Consider the following 22,570-nt stretch of genomic DNA (forward strand, 5'->3'; position numbering starts at 1 on the left):
GGGTCAGAGATGTGATGGGGGAGGCCTCCAATTGGGTCCTCAGTTCCTTTGAGAATCCATGAGACTGATACTGTTTGTGGTTGTCATAACATCAGCAAGGAATGAAAGCGGGAATTTCATCAACAGGGATTTTAGACATTTTCCTAACCCCAGTGTCTGGCATAAAGGTGATTAGATCCCACTCCTCTGTTCAGAAGGCCAGAGCAATTTCTATGGGTACGGTACCAGTTTTGTTTTACTGATTGGAAAGAGAGCTTGATCATACTAGCTGTAATTCATAATGTATGGGCATCTCTTATGTAAATGAGCTCACTCTTTGCCTTAAAAAAAAAAGGGCCGGAAAGAAAATGCTACATAAATGAGACCGCTTCGTTTCTCTCCTGCTTGTTCTTTCCCTCTTTCTCTCCCTCGCTCTCTTTTAAAAAATAAACCCAAGGTAGTTGTATTTAAGCAGCTTTAATGTCCTTTCAGGGCTGCGCACAGGGTTGTGGTCACTCAGGCAGCAGTAACTTTGAAAAAATGACCCGTCTACACCCAAACAATAACAGAATCCCCCTTTTTATGTTGGAAACGCCCACGGCTTTCTGTGCATCTCCAGACTCCCCACGTAGATGCAACTGTTTGACCAGCCTTCTACTGAACAACTTAATTAAGCAAAAGAAAACGTGTCAGTTTCTGCCAACCTCACAAAAACAGAGCTGTGGGGGTAAAAAGGGTCGGCGAATTAACCCACATTCCTGAACGGGTTCACTAAAGCCAGGCTTGGCTTTGCAGCAATGCCAAGGGGAACCATGCGCTGGGTTGCCATTCAGATTTATCAAGACATATTGTTCTGTAGATCATACAGAACACAATTAAAGCTGCAGTACCTCAGGGGGCCACAGCTCGGGTGTGAGCTTAGTTTAACTTAAAAAAAAAAAAAAAAAAAATCTTGTCACGACACGGTGCCTACCATTGACATTCTGCACAGTTACAGAGACAAAACAGTTCTATCCGACCATATGAAAACAGCAAGTTGTTTTTAGGTTTTTTTCCCCCTGTTTAGTGTCCCTGCCCTCCCTCTTCCCCCCTTTTCCCTCTCCATGAAAGCACATGCAATATGCAAAGCAACTGTATACTCTGCATGCAATTTGTACTGGCCAGACCCAACCCGAATTTAATCTCTTTTTTTCCCTTTTTGTCCTGAGGGCGGGGAAGTGTCCCAGCTTAAATCCTTCTCTGGAAGCTGGGAAAGCAGAGGCCCCAGGAATCCTGTTTCCTAGCCAATTAAATTTAGTTTTCTTTTCTTTTTCTTTTTCTTTCTTTTTTTTTTTTTTTTCAGGCTCGGGTTTTGATTTTGCTTCCTTTATGTGAAGCCAGGAGGGAGCTTAGCGCCCAGCCCTCTGTGCCCCACCCCCATCACATCTCAGCCTCCTGCGGTCACCAGGAAAAGCGGAGGCTTTCAGTGGTAGCTAGAAGGAATTCAGGAACATCACATTTCATGTGGGGAAGAATTGGATCAGCACCAGTTTGCATGAGATAGTGGCGTTTTTATCCCAAATTATCCTCCCGTGGTCTCTCTGAGTGTGTGTGTGTGTGTGTGTGCGCGCGCGCGCGTGCATGTCTATAGGAAGTCATCACATACAATTATGCTATGTAGAAAACATCCCACACTTACAAATGCATCACCCCACATTCTGGCTCAGGAGACACAGACTCGAGTGCCCCTGCAGGTGTCTAATTTTGCAGGGAAGCAGCTATCCCTAAGTTTGCAGGTTGGAGGCCTTTGAGTTATACACATCAGGAAGAAATGGGCTCTCCAATCCCAGATAAGCTGAAACACAAACGCTTTTCTGAGGGGACAGTTAGGGGTCCTATCTTTCTGAGCCCTTTTTGATGCAAGGAACCATTGATGAAGGAGCATTTGTGCTTGGTATCTATTGCAGGTGTTCTTTGGTGTGGAGATGTTTTGAATGAAAGACTCAAAAGTGGTTCAATTATCAGAAGTCCCTATTTGTTTGCTCTTGATCAGCTTTTGTTTGCTCTGTCACTCAGGGAGAATATAAACCACTTTGGCTAGGTAAGCTGGAAAGACATTAGCCAGTGCGGAAATGTTCGACAGACAAGTGAGGGCATTTGGCAGAAGTTTGGCATGGAAGATGAATGAATAGAGCTACGGGCAGAATGCAGTAGTGGCAATAGGCATGCATTCTTTGCAGATGTGCACGAAAGGCTGCGGCTACTGTGTACCAAAGGCTGCGGCTACTGTGTCTATTTCTTCTGGCTTCTCTCTTGAGCTTCTGATACTGCACAGAAAGTGGGTCGGTCCTCTGAGAGGCTTGAAAAATGCAAAAGTTTACCGCCAACTGGTTGGAATACGTGCCACACATGCATAAAGCAGAGAACATCGGTGGTGAAATGCAGTTTGCACTTCCTATCTGACAGTTATCCAGACAGTTCATCTCAAAATAATCCTCTGCCATAAACGTACAGATATTGCAGGCAAAAACCATCCCAATTCAAAAGCAGTAAAAAGAATGGCATATTTTTTTAAGGGTTCCTTATTATCTACAGAAAAATGATCCACATGTCCCATTGAGGTGCTCTAAGAGCAGGGACCGGCTTATATGTTTATCTTTCTTGCCAAATAATTCAGGCTCCAGAAGGGATTTTTCTTTTTGGTCTGCAGGGTGAAGCTTGTCTGGTGGGCAGCTTTTGCAAACTACAGCCACTCAGTCGAGCTCATTCCTCTGAGGTCTCTGTGCTGCCCCAAAATGGCTCTTCTGGGGCCCAGTGGAAAATCTGAGCCAAGAGCTTTAAGTAGACATAAGGCCTCAGAGAAGCATCTGATCCTTGGGGCGGGCATGGCAGCCAGCTGGGCCCCTTACCCTGCCTTCGGTCCCACTCCTGGCCTTTGCTCTGGGATTCCTGCCCTCTGGGATGCCTGGTCTTGTCTTCCTCTGTCCCCGGGACAGGAATCGTCATCTTTGCCAAGGGCCCAGGGCTGCTCTTTGTGCTTTCAGGTGTTCAAGTCTCCTCTCTACCTCTTACTGCCGTATGATCTTAGGCAAATTATGTACCCCTGGGCCTCAGTTTACCCATCTGTAAAACTGGGCTAATAATAGTATCCAACCTCAGGGAGCTGTTGGAGGCTTAAGTGGGTTAATTTATGCACAGGACTTAGAACCCTGCCTGCGGCAGAGTAACAATTGTTATTATTGAAACTCCTTCAGGCCTCCAGCATTGCTTTATTTATTGCGATAACAGTTCCACGAGTAAATAGTCCCCAAACTGTCTCCCCTCTATTGGGCACTGCACAGGGCATGTGTAGACTGGGCTTACAAACCTTCCTTCTATTGATGCGGGCTCAATACCCTTGGCTTTCCAACCAAGTCAGAGTGCCAGTCCCTGGAAAGATTTCCCATGACAAATGGTAGCAGAACAAAGGCTGAATTCGCTCAGACCCTTCTTTCACCTTGCTGGTGCTACAGGGAGAGGGAGGAGGGGCAAAGACCAGAGGCTGTTAGAGCCTGGGGGCGCTTAGAGCTGCCCCACGCCCACCGACCCGCCAACTCCATCACTCCACTCCGGGAATGGGGCTCAGAGATATAAAGTGACTCACCCAGGGTCACGCAGCAAGGGCGGGGCCTAGAACCCTGTTCTTTAACCTCTTGCCTGTTTGTTTTTTCTGGGAACCATCATTACATTCAGATGGCAAGGTCCTGTGGAACGCGGCATTCAGCACAGCCTTAACTTATTCAAATGTTTCCGTTCATTAACTTCAGGATTAAAACAACCCAGACGAGGTTTAACTTGCCGCTGCAATGTAAAGAGAAACTGACCACCTTCCTCTCCCAAATGTGCTTGGGTGTGTGTCTTAGACACATAAGGACCGTTTGGACACATCTAAGGGTTGCGATCCAGCCGGGCAATACCAGAGAAGTAGAGTGGCAACCACACCTGCAAGGCTCTAAACACCTGAACCCCAACAACCCTCAGCACCCGCAGCCCAACGCGCTCACCGTGGCTCCCTGGCTGCCCCTGAGCCCACCCGCCCTGGAGCTGCCTAACCCTCGCTTAGCGGCTGGGAGGTTTCCTAACAAGCCCGAGCTTGATGGGAGCCTCTTGTTGGGTGAAATTTATGACCGGGGACTTCCTCCGAGAGACTTCCCACGTTGAATTGTTGAACGCTTCTGACCTTACCGCCCCAAACAAGGGAAGGGTGGGGAGGAGAGGCGGGGCGGGCAGAGGCTGTGGGGAGAGGGAGGCGCGGCTCAGCCAGATGTCCAGGGGCGGGAGGTGCAGAAGCCGGGAGCCAGGACCTGCGGGCCCCTGGGCGCAGGGACCGGGTCGCCAAGGGCGCGCGGCTGTCTGCTGCGGAGCGCGCCACCCGTCACCATCGGCGGCCCGCCCTGCCTAGCAGATGGACCCAAGCCTGGAGCTGGGGTGGTGGGGCTGAGAATCCGCCCGGGTCCAGCTTGTCCCATTGGAAACGCCCTCGGAGGAAGGAGAGACGGGATGGATCTGTCCGTTTCTAGGTCCCTCGGGTGTTTTGTAGATGCTCCTTCGTGTGCAGATGGGATTTGGACAGTCTCCCGAATCTGTTTCATGGATGGTCACTGCTACTCGATCCTTCCTCCTGCTTGGGGGAAGGAGAGACATGGCAAAGACAATCTTGGTTCACAGTTCCCCAAACTTGGCTGCGCATTGAGTCCCCTAAGGAATTTAGGAAATATAATGATGCCCAGTCCCACTTCCCTAGGAGTGCGATTTAATTGATCTAGGATGAGGTCTGGGCGTCTCAGTTTAGAAGCTCTCCTGGTATCCTAATGAGCCAGCAGCTCTCCACAGCCAGCCTGGCATGACATCTAGGGTGTCACCCACTCGACAGTAAACACATCTGAGAAGCAGGTTTAACTTCAGGCTTACACTCACAGATGAATAAAACGGAATTTTTTGACTGGTGAGTCATCTAAGCAGGGCAGCCATTTACTAAAATAACTTTGACCCTACCAGAATGTTCTTTATGGGGGAGGGGAGCGAGTTGCAGTTCCCATGACCGACATAGTCGGATGCATCAACTCACTGTGGGCCCCTAGCTCTTGGGACAGAGCTTAACTAGGTCCTGCACCGTGTGGCCTGGACTCCCTCGCCAGCTTCTTCTAGAACTCCATGGGGCTCCAGCCACACCATGGAATGCATACATGCTTCATCTAATTGATACCTACTCATTGTTTAGCATTTATGTTAGACATTGGTTCCCTGGTGGTGGCACCTGTAGACCTTCCAGAGCATGTCAAATCTCCCTGTTCTGTGCTCATCATTCTAATCCTCCTCCTACACAACCATGATTGCATAGAAATCCAGAAAAAATTGATTGTATAACTAGTTCCTTCGTATATGTCCCCTCTAAGATATAAGCTCTATAAGGACATGAAACATGCCTTCTTTACTCATTGCCATAGCTCTTGAGCCATAGTAGGACCAAAATAAATATTGGTCAAGCGATGAAGATGGGCCACTCTTATTGCTTAAAAACCTCTTTGGGATCTAGTGTTGCATTCACCTGGATTTTGTTGGCTCAGCCTTAGGGCTGGTGTGTGGATATTCTGGCAAAGGAGTTTGGCTCATTGGAGTGCTTAGCCCCATGGTGGCTCTTCTGTTGTTAATGGTAGTGAGCCCTTTATGGGTTAGTTTGTGCCTCTGTGAACTCAACTATGAAGCTAGCAGAGGTTATAGAAAACCCATGGGACTTCAAGGAAGAGGTGTGCTACAGTTGTGAAGTGGCATGAACATGCAAAATTTCATACATGTTATAGAAGTTGTAATGATTCTTTCATGATGGGCATTTTCTAGCAAATTACCAATGGCATGCTTAAAATGTTTAAGTACACTGTATCCAGAAAGCTGGGAGTGGTGGTGTATGCCTGCAATCCCAGCTACTCAGGAGGCTGAGGTGGGAAGATCTCTTGAGCCCAGGAGTTCAAGATCAGCCTAGGCAATATAGTGAAACCCATCTCAAAAAAAAAAAAAAAAAAAAGTTTACCAAAAGGATGATCATTAAAGTTCAAATACTATAATCAAAGTAAAATAAAAGGAAACTATGTTTTCTTGAATATTGACACTATGTCAAGTACTTTTGGTTGATGCCACGTAATCCTAACAATATACCTATAATATAGGTTGATCATTACCATTTCACAGATGTAAAAGTGAAAATTCAGAGTCAGTAATTTGCCCAACGTCACATGGCTAGTAAAGGGTGAAAATGAAATTGGAAAACAAGTATCCCAAACTTACTACTCCATACCACTTCCCTTTTAAAAAGAATCTTGAGGTGAAGGAGTCCTAGACTGTCCTTTGGAGGTGATACCTGCATTGTGGCTATTTTTCTGTTGGAGAGAGAACACAATCCTGAAAAAATTCCAAGAGAGATACCAGTTCTTGTAAAACAAAACAAAACAAAACAAAAAACAAAACCTTGGCAAAACACCCAAATTCTTATTTTCTTTGAAATTCTTTGATCGACAAACTACGGAACTCAGTACTTGCATCCAGATAGAACAGAGAGTTTTTCCTTTGCAGCTTAGAGAGCGAGCGAAGTCTTCAGACCGGAGCCACTTAAGATCAATAGACCCAATAAAGAAGAATGTTGCACAGAATTGGACTATTAGCATTACTTGGAAAAAGTTGACCAATATTTCTTTACTATGTGTAATGCATGAGATACAAAATTAGAAGTGTAAATTCTATTTTATTATTCCACGTAGAATTAAGCTGACATAGACATTGTTCTATATCTACCCACAATCAGGCCCAATCATATCTTTTTCTTGCTCTTCTCTCTAGTGACACTTTTTCAGATAGATTTTTTAAAAAACCTATGACAATGATGCCTACATTTTCAGATATATTTAAATCACAATTTTAAGTTGTATTCTTCCTTAAGAATTCCATTTAATGTATTTCTTTGTCAATTTCTCACCACCCCCCCCAAACTCCTTTTTTACATTTTGTAACCACTATGTGGTTTTACTTACAGAGATTGTAAGTCAGTTGGTTATACTCTGAAAGGATGGCAGGTGTTCTGAGTCTGACAGTGACTTAAGGGTTTTTCATGAATTGTCTCTTCTTGTGAAATCAAGATCCAAGAAATATCACAAATCCTGCGGTTTCCAGCCACTAGGTAAACCAAGATAGGTCAATGGATAATGGCCTTAAAAGAATCCTAATCATGGAAATGTGACATTTTATTAAATTTTATTAAAAATTCAGACTCTATCCTCTACTGGACTTCTTAAGCCTCAAGATACACATAGCATCATTTCTACTCTTCAAAATAAAGAAAAAGGGAATGAAGCCTTCCTGCAATGGCAAGATCATTTTGAATCTGATCCAAGGGGAGTGAGAGGGAGGTTGTTGTGATGACTTTCCTGGCTGGCTAGTGGGGTGGTAGTTTGGTCCACAGGAATGGGGAAAGATGAAAAGGGCCCAGGTTTGAAGGAGAAATGATCTTGAACTTTGTTTAGGATATTTTGAGATAAGCTGCCTTTAAAACATCCAGCGGGTATGGGCTAGGTTGTTGGATACCTGATCTGAAGGTGGAGATTGGCATTTGTTAGTCCTGGTCACACAGACTGCAGTTTGAGCCCCCAGTGAGAGACTGCCTAGAAAGAACTAGAGTGAAAAAGGAGGATCCTGAACTCTAATATTTACATGCCCCCTTTGTTCAACTTATGAACAAAAGCCTGAGAAGATGTAGCCAAAGAAGTCGGAAGAAAAACAGGAGAATGTGGAGTCACAGAATTCAAGACCATCCAATATTGCAGTTAGGCAGGGTGGGTTACTGGCCAGTTCTGCTGGAGAAGATGAAGGCTGGAAAGACCCTTGGATTTAGTGGCCTGGAAGCATGTGAGCCACTTAGGTGGAGGGGGCCATGTGGGTAGGGAGGAAATGGAGGCAGAAATGCAGATAATACAAGAAGAAGCTCACCTGGGAAGGATGGGAGAGGAAGCTGCTTGCTGGAAGTGGAAGTGGGGTGCAGGAAGAGCATTTACATTTTTTTTTTTTAAGTGGAAGAAAATGCATGTGTTTAAATGATGAAGGAGAGTTCTGTAAGATCTTTTAGGTCGACTGACTATGCCATGGACTCCATGGTAACCTCTGACCTGCACGTATACCTCCAGATGAGTTCCTGGAACTAGAAATTCTGAAGTAACTGGAAAACCTCAAAAGGTGAAGAGTGACCAACTCCTATGGTGCCTAATTAACTTTCAGACATTCTTCTATTGTTCCTTCTTCCCACGTCAACTGATAAGGCAACTGGACTTTGTAATCAACCTTGCTCAACTGATAGGTCAACCTCATGACTCCAAACACTATGACCCCCTCCAAGCTTGCAAAAAGCATCCTAAACTGTAACTTCTGTAACTTTTCACTGCCTACCCCAAACCTATAAAACCAACTCCTATCCCACTGCCCTCTACTGACTCTCTTTTCAGACTCAGCCTGCCCACACCCGGGTGAATAAACAGACATGTTGCTCATATAAAGCCTGTTTAGGGGGTCTCTTCATTCAAAGTGTGTGTTTAACAGGTTCCACAAAATCAGGAGATGTTGAAGCCGAGAAGACAGCTAGAGTGATTTGCAGGCAGGTGCCTCAGGAAATGAGAGAGCTGGGGACCCAACCAGGTGGTCAATTGACCTGGGCTGGAGGAGAAAATTCTTTTCTTATGGAAATGGAGAGACCAAGGAGAGGGTAGGGCCGAGGCAGGAAAAAAGTGGGGGCTGGGGATGGGAATATGAGGGCGTTTTTCTCTGATGGCTTCCATTTTCTCTACTAAGCAGTAGAAAGTTCATTTGCTCAGAGTGACAGCAAGGTAAGGGGCAGTGGTTTTCAGAGAGCAGAGAAGGTTGAGGAAGGTACTGCAGAGAGTGAGAGGGATCGCTGAACAATCTTAGGGTTGACCTATAGGTCAGTTGACCTAACTGATAGGTTGACCTATCAGTTGAGCAAGGTTGATTACAAAGTCCAGTGAACAGTCTCAGTGAACCATCTTAGGGTTGCTGGCAGAGTAGAGGGGTGAGCAGGTGATTGTAAATCAGAACCCGGGTCAGATTCATGCTCAGCAGAGTTGGCCTTCTTGGGAATAAACTCCTGACCCCTTGATCCGCCTGCCTCGACCTCCCAAAGTGCTTGGATTACAGGTGCGAGCCACCATGCCCAGCTGCAACTTTTTTAGGAGGAAGAAAATAGTCCTGATGCTGCCTTCCACAACCCCAGGGAGGAAGAGAGAGCAGAGGGATGAAGTCACAAAGGGAAGGGCCACCCTCCAACCAACATTTGCCTTCTTTGTAACTAGAAAAAGGTGGAGGTGAAGTTTGGGGGTTTTTCTCCCCCCATCTTAGCACTCATAGATCGAGAGCATCCTGGCATCCTGGCCAACATAGTGAAACCCCATCTCTACTAAAAATACAAAAAATTAGCCGGGCATGGTGTTGGGCACCTGTAATCCCAGCTACTCGGGAGGCTGAGACAGGAGAATCGCTTGAACCCAGGAGGTGGAGGTTGCAGGGAGCCAAGATCGTGCCATCACACTCCAACTTGAGTGACAGTGCAAGACTCTGACTCGGAAAGAAAAAAAAGTTTCATCTTTTCTCATTGTAACAAATAATACATGATCATTGTAGATGCTTTAGGCAATAAAAGATGTAAAGAAGTAAGTTAAATTCACCAATAATTTCACCAGCCAGGGTGATGAGGATGAGGATGATGAAAATGATGAAATTAGCATTTCTTGACTGTTTTATGTGGGTGGTGCTGGTCTAAGCTTTTTACAGGTAGTAAAACAATCATCAAAATAATCTTTTTTTTTTTTTTAACTGGTGGGAAATCAAGGCAGTGGGAGTTTAAATAAATTGCCTAAGGACTCAAGATTGCTGTTTGATTTTCAGACCCATATTTTATTTATTTATTTATTTATTTATTTATTTATTTATTTATTTATTTGAGCTGGAGTTTTGCTCTTGCTGCCCAGGCTGGAGTGCAGTGGCGCGATCTCGGCTCACTGCAACCTTTGTCTCCCGGGTTCAGGCAATTCTCCTGCCTCGGCCTCCTGAGTAGCTGGAATTTACGGGCATGCGCCTCCATGCCTGGCTAATTTTTTGTATTTTTATTAGAGATGGGGTTTCTCCATGTTGGTCAGGCTGGTCTAAAAGTCTTGACTTCAGGTGATCTACCTGCCTTGGCCTCCCAAAGTGCTGGGATTGCAGCTGTGAGCCACCGTGCCCGGCCTCAGACCCCTATTTTAAACTGCCCACCATGCCTCAAGGTAGCAGAGATCTTCGCTGGAACTCTGCCTTCAGCAGTTCCTAAATTGTATCCTGTCAGAGCCCGGCGTCATTTGGGTCACACTCAAGTGTCCTAATGAAAAACGGATGACTGTGGTCTTTGCCGCCAACTCCCTGAGACTGTTCAGGACAAGGAAACAGACCCCCCCCCCCAACCCCATTTTTCTTGTTCAGTTTTACTTCCAAGCTCTGTTTTCCTAAATCTTTGAAGTCGCAGCCACATTTATAAACTCCAACGTAACATGAAACGGCATCTAATTTGACGCTAAATAGTATGCTTAGTGGTTTTTGGTATCATGAAGCTGTGTTTCTTGGGGTTCTGAAAAGCCTGCTGACCTCCCATCCCCCTAGCAAGAGGCTGGAGGATGGGGCCTCCCTGCAGAGCCTGGAACGTCCCAGGGGCTTGTTCTGGGACCCGTCCTCCTGCTTCCCCTGCTCCTTTCAGGCCCCCTGCCACCTGCCCAGCCTGGGGGTGAATGGGAGCTGTCAGCCTCTGGGCAGAGTTATGGAGGCCCACGGGCTGCTGGTTGCCTAAGGAACCGGCCCCGGCGCCTCTCATCCCTCAGGCGTCCTTGCTCCCAAGTCCCCCCAGCTCCCACTTGAGAGCCTTTGTCTCTCCGCGGACACCCCAGGCCACAGGCCGAGGTTAAGATCCTGCCCCTGGTTCTGTTGTTCTCAGTGGGCGCCGCCTTCTCGGCCCCCTCCCTGGCCCAGATGACAGCACTTAGTGACCTTTCACACGAGCACTTCAGGCCTTTGTGTGGGGCAATTGGTCTTCCTGCTCTTTCTGTGAGTGGACACGGATGACAGCGTTACAACTGTCAGGCCGCTGGGACGCAGCGGGAGCCATGGGGCGGCAGGGCAGCCCGGGTCCACGCGGCGGCAGTCACAGCCGCAGCAGGGGTGGCTAGAGGAAGCTGGGACCACGGTCGGTCCCCTCACGCCCAGCTCAGCATGACTCAGGCCTCCCTGGCGAGCAGCACCCCAATCTCCAAGGAGGAGCTGTGCATATTCAGAGCCACCTGCCTGTGCTGGAGAAGGCTACATGTCCCAAGGTGACTCCGGCCTACCTCTGTAGACACAGACCCAAGGCTGCTCTGGGTACGATTTAGGTATGTGACTCCACGAGGAAGTCATCTCATCTCTTTATGTATTTATTTTTCTCTATATATATTTTTTGAGACAGTATCTTGTTCTGTTGCCCAGGCTGGAGTGCAGCGGCTGTGATCAGGGCTCACTGCAGCCTCAACCTCCTGGGCTCAAGCAATTCTCCCACCTTAGCCTCCCAGGTAGCTGGGACTACTGGTGTGTGCCGCCATGCCAGGCTGATTTTGTTGTTGTTGTTGTTGTAGAGATGGGGTTTCACCATGTTGCCCAGGCTGTTCTCAAACTCCTGTTCTCAAGCGATCCTCCCTTCTTGGCTTCCTAAGGTGCTGGGATTATAGGCATGAACCACTGTGTCAGGCCTATCGGATCTCTTGACAGTCAGCAGCATAATTTTCCTTGTCCTAGGCTTATTAGGAAGGAAATATAAAATACCTTCAGCTCCCTGGAGAAAAGCCCTATGTGTAATCCAGACTACAATAAATATTAACTATAGTACTGCTATTGACTACACTCCTACTATGATGATTACTATTCGCAGAATTTCTCAGAGCCTTGTGTCTCCTGATGCTCTGATGGAATATTAAAACTAAGAGAAAGGAAATGGAATAATACAGCTCATATAATTCTAGCTACATGAAAAATAAAATCATATGTTCCAATTATATATGCATAGAATAAACAACTGGAAGAAAACACTACTCACTGTTAATTGTTATCTCTGGAAGGCGGGTTATACATGACAGGTTTTTTTTCTCTCAATTTCAGTATGTGTTTGAAATTGACATGAACCTGCATGTCTTTTATAATCAGAAAGAAACAAGTAAATGTTTTAAAAATATGCTCATTTGGGAAAGTAGGGGATATAGTTAATGGGTAAAAAAATTAGAATAAATAAGACCTAGCATTTGCTACCACAACAGGATGACAAAAAACAATTTAATTGTATATTTTAAAATAACTAAAAGTATAATTGGATTGTTTGTATCACAAAGGATAAATGGATACCCTATTTACCCTGATATAATTATTATACATTTAATGCCTGTATCAAAATATCTTGTGTCATCCATATATACACCTATTATGTACCTACAAAAATAAAACATTTTTTAAATGCTCATTAATATTTTGTGTGATTGCAAAAGATCCTAGGAATAGTCTTGATTTCTATTCTGTTTGCTCAAAAATGAAGCAATTGCTGCCTTCCTAGAATTCAAGGGTAGATTGTTTGAGAGAGGAAGTCTGACCTGATGTACACATCCATCTTCATGAGATGACTTCAAAAAGGGTCAAGAGGCCGGTGTGGTGGCTCACACCTATAATATCAGCACTTTGGGTGGCTGAGGCGGTAGCTCACCTGAGGTCAGGAGTTCAAGAACAGCCTGGCCAACATGGTGGAACCCCATTTCTGCTAAAATACAAAAATTAGCTGGGCGTAGTTGTGCGCACCTATAATCGCAGCTACTCAGGGAGGCTAAGGAGGGAAAATTGCTTGAACCTGGGAGGAGAAAGTTGCAATGAGCAGTGATCAGTCTGGGCAACAGAGCAAGACTCCGTCTAAAAAAAAGGGAGTGGGGAGCCAGGCGTGGTGGCTCGCGTCTGTAATCCCAGCATTTTGGGAGGCCAAGGCGGGTGGATCATGAGGTCAGGAGTTCGAGACCAGCCTGGCCAAGATGGTGAAACCCCTGTCTCTATTAAAAATACAAAAGTTAGCCAGGTGCAATGGCAGGTACCTGTAGTCCCAGCTACTCTAGAGACTGAGGCAGGAGAATCACTTGAACCTAGAGGGTGAAGGTTGTAGTGAGCTGAGATCATGCCACTGTACTCCAGCCAAGTAGACAGAACGAAACTCCGTTTCAACAACAACAAAAAAAGGGACAAGAAAGGAACCAGAGTTTGCTCTCCTCCTACCTAAGGTGATGAAAGGCAGACATGGCATATTTTTTGTGCCTTGTTCTGCCTCAAAATAATCCAGCAAGTTTGTTTTGGTCAGCCAACCCTTTTCTTTCTAATTTGGTGCTAAGGGAATAGGCAGAATAAGTCCCCATGTGGGTGCAGATGCCACAACCTTGTGCAGTTGTCATTCGTGCCCCCAGCGTGTGTGGTTCCATTGCTTCATGGTCAGGAGGACCCCTCTGTCCGAGGACACCCAAGAAGCACATAGTGAAGCATGCACGGAGCTCTGGTAGGCGTCGCTTTCATTTCTGGTCAGTAAGAAACCTTAACCCTTCTGCTGTTTCAGGCAACCCTTGGTAAACTCACAGGCATTTTTTTCCCTTTTTTTTTGAGATAGAGTCTCCTTCTATCCCCTCAGGCTGGGGTACGGTGGTGTGACCTTGGCTCACTGCAACCTTCACCTCCTGGCTTCAAGCGATTCTCATGTCTCAGCCTCCCAAGTAGCTGGGATTACAGGCATGTGCCCCATGCCAAGCTAATTTTTCTATTTTTTAAGTAGAGACAGAGTTTCACCATGTTGGCCAGGCTGGTCTCAAACTCCTGATCTCAGGTGATCTGCCTGCCTTGGCCTCCCAAAGTGCTGGGATTATAGGCATGAGCTGCTGCACCTGGCCAGAATTTTTTATATTTAGTAGAGACAGGGTTTCACCATGTTGCCCAGGCTGATCTTGAACTCCTGAGCTCAGGCAATCTACCCGCCTCAGCCTCCCAAAGTGCAAGGATTACAGGAGTAAGCCACAGTGCCCAGCCGCATTTTTAAAATCTTCATCTCATAGATCCTCCTCAGTTTTCTAAGACTGTAGACGGGCGACATGCAATGAACTGAAATAAAAAAGTCTCATTTTAAGTGTCGTAATGATACCATGCAAGCCTGCAAGGCTATCATTGGGGAGTATTTTTCTTGGTTACACTTGATGTTGGGCAGGTTATCAAGGTGCCCAGACACTTCAGCTTGTCCAACCTTAGAGCCTACATATACATTGATCAGCGAATTGCTCAAAAGAGAGCCACAGGCCACTGCAAATAGCTTTGTCTGGTGACAGAGGAGTTGATCCATGCTCTACCTTTCCCTCATGAACTCACCTCTCCCAGCCTTTTTCCTCAATTGGATTGGTTTGAAATCCGATTGCAACACATTTACAGATAATTGATCTATTCTTTTCAAGGGGCAAATCAAACTCAGAAAATCTCTGTTAACATGAGAAGGCAATGAAAACAAGGGTGAGAAATTCTTTAAATCCAAAAGTAGGACTTTGAGGAAAGGCAAGCTGGGGAAGCAAGCAATACAGGGACCCAGGCTCATCAAGACAGTGTGAGATGCCTGTCCTGCAGAGCCCCAAACACCACGAATTTATGACACCTTTTCCTTCATTTTGGCCTCAGAAAGTCTTGTCTTCTCCCTTGAAAGTCATTTCCCAAATGCTCACTGAATCCCCTCCAGAAGTTTAAAAAAAAAAATAAAATAGAGATTTTATTGTAGAAGTTATTTTTGTTAATTGTAAAAAAAAAATTCAGTACGTAGCAAGAAAAAAATAAAAATCACCAAATCTCACCATTCAGAGAAAAATACTGTTAGTATTTGGCTGACATTTTCTCAAACATTTCTCTTTTTACATATTGAATTCTACAAATTGCTATCGGCTTCTGTCTCACCGTCTCTCTAATCAAATAAAGCTCCAGAGTATTATTTCAATTTCAGATTATTTCAAAATCAGATCATTAAAATGAGTGTATGGTATTTAATTGTAAGTTCATAGCAAAGTTTGTTAAACTCATCCCGTAAGAATGATCATTTTGGCTAATTCCTATTTGGTTTTAATATTAAAAGCAACTGGCTAGGTAGAGTGGCTCAAGCCTGTAATCCCAGCTCTTTGGGATGCTGAGGCGGGAGGATCGCTTGATCCCAGGAGTTCCAGGCTGCAGTGAGCTATGATTGTCACCTTGCACTTCAGCCTGGGCCACAGAGTGAGACTGTCTTGGGGAAAAGAAAAGCAAGTTTGTGATGAATGTCCTAATACAAAGACCTTTAAGCTCTTTTACTAGGCCTATGTAAAATAAATTATTTGAAGAAAGATTGCTGATTCAAAGAGTAGGTTCATTAATCATTTATATAATATATAATACATTACATTATGTATTATGATATAATTATGATATAAAATCGAAATATATAAAACTTGTAAGGAACTTTGATGGACCCAAAAAGTTTAGATGTATTCAGTCCTTGGGCCTTGAACAGAGGCGAGCATGTCTTTTAGATACTATACTTAATTTTTATATTCAAGCCATGGATACTTGAAATTCCCTGGGGACCCACTCACAGCAAGTGCCTCAACCCCTCTAAACCTTGCAACAGACCTTCTATTCCCCAGACCTCTTAGGAGAACTTCCTTTTCGGTGGGGAGAAAGAAGGAAACAAGACTTCATGAACAAAGAAGGAAGGAGGAACTGGCTTGTATTGAAAAACAGCTCTGCTGGGCTCCAGGATGGTGGCATAAATCTCCACCCGAGGAGGGGAAAGCTGCCTTTCCCAGGAGTGAAGTTTAGGCCTCCAGAGCTGAATTCTTAAGTTGAAGGCAGAAAGTAGTAAGACACTGGTTCACTCTAGAAAGATTTTTTTTTGTTTTATTTATTCATTTGTTTATTTATTGCTTCTTTTCCTTTTTTGGTGACGATCTGATTATAACTACTCTGTTCTTGTTGACCTTTTGCAGTTTTTTTTTTCATAATTTGGAAGAATTAAAAATTATAGCCTCTATGAATAAATATAACTCTTAGCTCTTTCTTACTAAATGCAATTGGGGAATAAATACAGTGAGTGTTCATACACACACACACACACACACACACACACACAGACACACACACAAAAGAAAAAGAAAAAAAAAAAAGAGAAAAAGGTGAAGAATAGAAAATTGTTTAAGTGGCCAAAGAAACTTTATCCTATTGTGTTGCAGGCCAAGCTATGCCAGCTATATGTAAATGTAAGCAGTGGCCTGTGTTCATGTGTCCACTTTGAAGTTGCCATCTGAATTTAATTCTGCCTTTGTGATTAAATCAGGCCATTACGTTTAATCTCACTTAATAGTAAGAAACGTCCTTTGTTGTTTTCTATAGGCAACATATTCTGCCCCTAACATATACAGCTTGGTATTCACACTTTACTATTAATCCCCGATGGCTGATAATTGCTTCATCTCCAAGCCCTCTGTCCAATTCACAAGGGGTTGATTGCAACTATTCTTCCCCTATACATTAATGCACTGTTTGGGTCTTGCTTCTTTGGCTCAGTGAACCCTATCAAGCTGTCCACATTTTCTGGGCATGTGGGTGTATTGTGAGATGTTAAATTAAATTCTGTGTTGACCTCCCTAAATGCCAGAATCTATTAGCCCCTGCAACATAGCTGATTGACAAGTGGGACTACTTTTCCACTCAAAATCCTGCAATAAGAAACAACAACAACAGGCTGAATATTTTGTTTCTAGGCAGAGTCTGGGGTCTTCTTACCGCTGTCTTGTTACTTACATGCTCATGACTATGCCAGGACCAATTGCATTATTGCCACAATGTTGTTTCATTGATCTTCCATTTGTCTGCCTTATCATTTCTCTGGGAGAAACTCTTAGACCTCCAGAGAATCACCATGCATTGCTTTAGGGTTTGAAATTATTTTCTCCTTGTTTTTTTTCTGAAACTGTTTTGGATGATGAGTCTCAGGCCCTTCACTGTTATCTGTGACATGAATTGCTCAGGCATAGAGATCTCAGAGGCAAAATCCCAACTGGAAGAGCTTCCTTCCATCTTTGTTTTTTGCACCTAACCTAACAGATACAGCTAATTTTAATGTTAAGCTTTACAAAAGAAAAGAAGCTTTTCTTTCTCTTACGCATTCATTAGCTTGGGCAGTAGTTACCAGCCTTTTCACTGTGCTAAATTAGGAATGCTATCATTATCAATTTGACTTTGTGCTTCCCAAAGCACTATTAGCTGCTCATGCCTAGTCCATATTAAGCACATATAGTACCTAGAGTGGGAATGATAGCCAGAGTCCATGTATAACTCCCTCTTCCTTCCAATAGCTTTGCCCGGCTTGCCACAGTTTCAGCCTCCTGGCTGCTGGTGTGGTTCTCGGCAAATCCACGTGGCTATTTTATTTTTTTTTTCCTGATTTTAAAAGCAATCACATAGAAGTAATTTTATTTTTATATAACTGTAATGTATATACTATATAATTACATAGGTAATAATTGTAGAAGAGTTTTCTTATATTTACCATAGAAAAATCTTAAAAGCTTGGAACAAGTAAAGAAAAAATAAAAATCATTCTCAATCCCCCAGATATAGCTGTGGTTATTATTTTGGTGTATTTTCTAGAATGGCTTTCTTCTGTATCATGTGAATAGATGTAATGTAGATAAAAATACACACTTTTTTTTGCATTTCCAAAGTGTTTTATTAAATTCAATGTTAAATAATTGAAGCCCTGAGAAATGTGTGCCTTAAAATGAGTAAGTTCTCTTATTTCAAAAATAAACTTTTTATTTTGGAATAATTTTAAGTTTACAGAAAGGTTGCAAAAATAGTTCAGAGAGTTCCCCTATACTCCTCACCCAGTTTTCCCTATTATTAACAGCTTACATAACTATGATACATTTGTCACAACTAAGAAACACATTGTTAATTTATTATTAATAATTTTTTTTGAGACAGAGTCTTGCTCTTGTCACCCAGGCTGAAGTGTAGTGGTACAATCTCAGCTCACTGAAATCTCTGCCTTCTGTGTTCAAGCGATTCTCCTGTCTCAGCTTCCTGAGTAGCTGGGATTATAGGCACGTGCCACCATGCCCAGCTAATTTTTGTATTGTTAATAGAGACGGGGTTTTGTCATGTTGGCCAGGCTGGTCTCAAACTCCCGACCTCATGATCTGCCTGCCTCGGCCTCCCAAAGTGCTGGGATTACAGGCGTGAGACACCATGCTTGGCCAATTTATTATTATTATATATTAATATATCTTATGTAATTAGGAATGTACATTTTCTTCATCTGCTTTTTTCACCATGTAAGTAAATATTTTTCTATATTACTAAATATTCTCATTATCATTTTTAAAAAGAAGAAACTGGGGTAAGGAGTATGACCGTTCAATCAGTTATGTTCCAGGTAAAATACAGTGTCTCATCAGAAAGCTGCTTGCAGAAAAGCCCTAGACATGGGGGCACCTCTGGAGGGGAGCTTACCCAGGAGCACCCTGTCCCCAGCCAGGAACCTGCCCTGGTCTCCATGCCAGGGTCTACTCAATGCCTTTGGGAGCATCAGCTGTGAGCCTGGGCCTGGCCTTTGCAAAGGAGATTCTGAATGTAAGCAAAGGGAGTCCAGGTGTTATCAATTCCAGCATCTCTTTTTAAATATTACATTAGAGATAGAATATTTTCATTATTGAAATTTTAGAAAATGTACATAGAGCAAAAGAAGCAAGCGTAAAGCGATCCTACGCAACCACTCACAGACGACCACTGTCAACAAGCAGTTAGGTATTTGGAATCACACTGCCTTATAATTTACTTTTTCTCTTACATTATAATCATTTTCCTCTAACATTTAATATTCTTATAAAATTTCACCCTGGGGGTGGCATAGAATTCTATTCTATGACTTTATCTTAATTATTTGATTCTATCTTGCATTTTTGGATATTTAGGTTGTTTCCAGCTATTTCCTATTATAAAAGATACTGTGATTTTTTTCCCTATTATATATTTTTTCCTATTATAAAGGGTGTAACTAGGTAACACACCTTATTTTTCCTCAGGAAAGATCCTCAAAGGTGAGATTCATGGATTAGATAGAGGTTGTCCCATTGGTGCCTTTCCTGAGTGGTGTTTTCCAAGAGATTCAGAAAAAAACAAAAAACAAAAAACAGGGGCCAGGTGCGTGGCTCATGCCTGTAATCCCAGCTCTTTGGGAGGCCGAGGCAGGTGGATCATGAGGTCAAGAGATCAAAACCATCCTGGCCAACATGGTGAAACCCTGTTTCTACTAAAAATACAAAAATTAGCTGGGTGTGGTGGCGTGCGCCTGTAGTCCCAGCTACTTGGGAGGCTGAGGCAGGAGAATTGCTTGAACCCGGGAGGCAGAGGTTGTAGGGAGCTGAGATCCCACCACTACACTCCAGACTGGGTAATAGAACGAGACCCTATCTTCAAAAAAAAGAAAAAAAGAAAAGAAAAAAAAAGAAAGCACTTAGCAGAATGCCACACATGTATTGGGTAGTGTGACGGTTAATACTGAGTGTCAACTTGATTGTATTAAAGGATGCAAAGTATTATTCTGGGCTTGTCTATGAGGCTGTTGTTAAAGGAGATGCCATTTGAGTCAGTGGACTGGGAGAGGCAGACCCACCCTCACTCTAGGTGGGCACCATCTAATCAGCTGCCAGCGAGACTAGAATAAAGCAGGAGGAGAAGTTGGAAGGACCTGACTTGCTGAGTCTTCTGGCCTTCATCTTTCTCCCGTGCTGGATGCTTCCTGCCCTCAAACGCTCGACTCCACGTTCTTCAGCTTTTGGACTCTCGGGCTTACACCAGTGGTCTGCCAGGGGCTCTGGGCCTTCGGCCACAGACTGAAGGCTGCACTGTCAGCTTCCCTAGTTTTGAGGTTTTGGGACTTGGACTGGCTTCCTTCTTCTCAACTTGCAGATGGCCTATTGTGGGACTTCACCTTGTGATCTTGTGATTCAATTCTCCTTAATAAACTCCCCTTCCTATATCCATCTATCCTATTAGTCCCGCGCCTCTAGAGAAGCCTGGCTAATACAGGCAGTATGTCTACTTTTTTGAGAGGCTCCCCGGCTCCTGGTGGAAGATGGAGAAGCCAGCTAGGTGTCTGCATTAGTCACATATTTCAGCCAAGCAGCCTAACAAGACACACGGACAAAACCCTTCACTTCTATCAAACTGGAGGATTATTTTGAACAAATAACCTTGTGCTATCATGAGTCTGTTTATGCCATTGAAATGATATTGCACAATCTAGTCTGCTTTGATGATATAAATAATATCTGCTTCCCTAAAGGAAACTGTCCCTGGGGCCACAGGGAGCCTAGGGTGGTCTCTTAGGGGTTGTGCAGCTGGAACCCCATGTGATAGCTCATGATGGAATCAGAAAGTCTCCTGGCAGGCCACTTCTCACTGTGACCTTGCAGAGAGCCCCCACACAAGCTCCTGCCACAGCTGGCCGGAGGAAGGTGATCAGTCTTTAGGATAAACATGCGTGTGTTTATGGGATTACTGTGCAGACCCACTGGCCAACTGTGAGCACTGCGCCGACTTTAGGACACAAGCAAAGAAGTTTGAGGCCCACTGGGTTTTGAAGCAGAGGTATCTTTCCTACCGGAGCTGCCCCTACAAACTGAAATGATTTATTTTCAGGCCTTGTCTCTGTGGCCCCTGTAAGTCTCCAGGTAAGACAGGAAGGCAGCATTGGGCTCTCATGTTAAAGGGGAGATTGTTGAAAAATAAAAATTAGAAAATGGACACTGTGTCCTCATGGCCTCCAAATTCCCTCCTTTTTCTCCTTTTTAAACCTAGAAAACCTATGGGAAATGACTAGAAATTATGGAATTTGAGAGGAAAAAACAGCATCATCAAAGAGTGTCTGAGACTGGCATTGTGGCTCCCCCGTCCCACAGGAAGTGTTCCAGCTATTCCGGGCTGAACCCGTTGTGGATATTCCCAGAGTAATTCCCTGAATACAGGCTCCCAAATCAGGAAGGAGCTTCAATGATCACCCTTATAGATGGGATTGAGATCATTGTTCAGGGGCTGGAGGGAGCCGCCTGTTTTGTTTGGCAAAATAAAGAAAAAGGACTCGTGACTTTTATACCATCTTGCAACCACCCCGCAAACCTCCCCCACCTTCTGCTAGCCAAGAGAAATCTGACTATTCCAGATTCTTTAAAATGGAGACCTCAGCAAATAAGATTCAAGACTGACTTGACAAATTTGTTTCAATTCTGACGCCTATGAAAGCAACAAAATTGGAAGACTTCATAGGAAGAAAATGCTCAGTAAAAGTGCTACACCCTATTATTGCTGCTGCTACTACTATTATTATTTCTCAAGATTTGCTTGAAGAAAAACAAACACACATGTGGTATCACAGATCCTGCATTCCTGACGAGGGGCTGCCCCACTGACCTCGCCAGTAAACAGCTTGAATGGAATGGGAGTCATTCCCTGAGCTGAGGCAATGCAGCTCCAACCCAAAGTGGGGGAGGTGAAATTTGCCTGTAGACACATCTCCAGTCATAACGGTTCCAGGAGCTCTGCTGAGCCCTGTGTGCCTCCTTGAATCCCATGAGATCCACACATTATCCTTCCCATTTCACAGATGAAGATGTCAAGGCTTACAGAGCTGAAGTACATGGTAAGGAAGCTAGGAAGGGGGAGCAGGAATTTGATGGCAGAGGTCTCCTGATGCCAGGGCTTTCCACCAAGACACAGTGCCACTCTGTGACTCCCAGTCACGCTGTCCTGGAATCAGCCAGCAGAGATGATGTCTGTGGAGATATGAATTCGCCCAGGGCCTGCCTGTCATTTCTGTGAGCTAATGTCAGCTTTTCCCCCCAACTGGCCAAGGGCGGGCAGGGAAGTGGGGCGGCTGTGGGAAACTGGGGGTGGGGGAAGAGGGGTCTTGCTGTTGGAATCTGAGAAAAATTGGTAGCACTGCTGCTATCTGTATTTAAACATTTTGTATTTTGTTCATCATGAATTTTTGCATCAATTTTGATTATCTATATGTACATTTTTAAATTGAGACCAAATCTCACTCTGTTGCCCAGGCTGGAGTGCTGTGGTGCCATCTCAGCTCGCTGCAACCTCCACCTCCCAGGTTCAAAAGATTCTCGTGCCTCAGCCTCCTGAGTAGCTGGGACTACAGGTGCCCGCCACCACACCCGGCTAATTTTTGTTATTTTTAGTAGAGATGGGGTTTCACCATGTTGGCCAGACTAGTCTTAAACTCCTGACCTCAGGTGATCCACCCGCCTTGGCCTCCCAAAGTGCTGGGATTACAGGCGTGAGCCACCACACCCAGCCTTTACAAAAAATTGCATTAAAATATTCTTTATTATGATAACTGAGTTTTTAGTGCCCCCTTCAATTTTGTGCCCAAAGA

At 44.4% G+C, this 22,570-nt stretch overlaps 1 long non-coding RNA gene across 1 annotated transcript in view; it reads left to right on the forward strand.

Moving 5' to 3' along the window:
• LOC141582027 (uncharacterized) overlaps window positions 1-22,570 on the forward strand; it is a 177,244-nt gene that overhangs the window by 112,719 nt on the left and 41,955 nt on the right. The gene's annotated exons all lie outside the window — the stretch shown is intronic.

The sequence above is a fragment of the Saimiri boliviensis genome, chromosome 18, assembly GCF_048565385.1.
Source record: "Saimiri boliviensis isolate mSaiBol1 chromosome 18, mSaiBol1.pri, whole genome shotgun sequence".
NCBI classification, from domain to species: Eukaryota; Metazoa; Chordata; class Mammalia; order Primates; family Cebidae; genus Saimiri; species Saimiri boliviensis.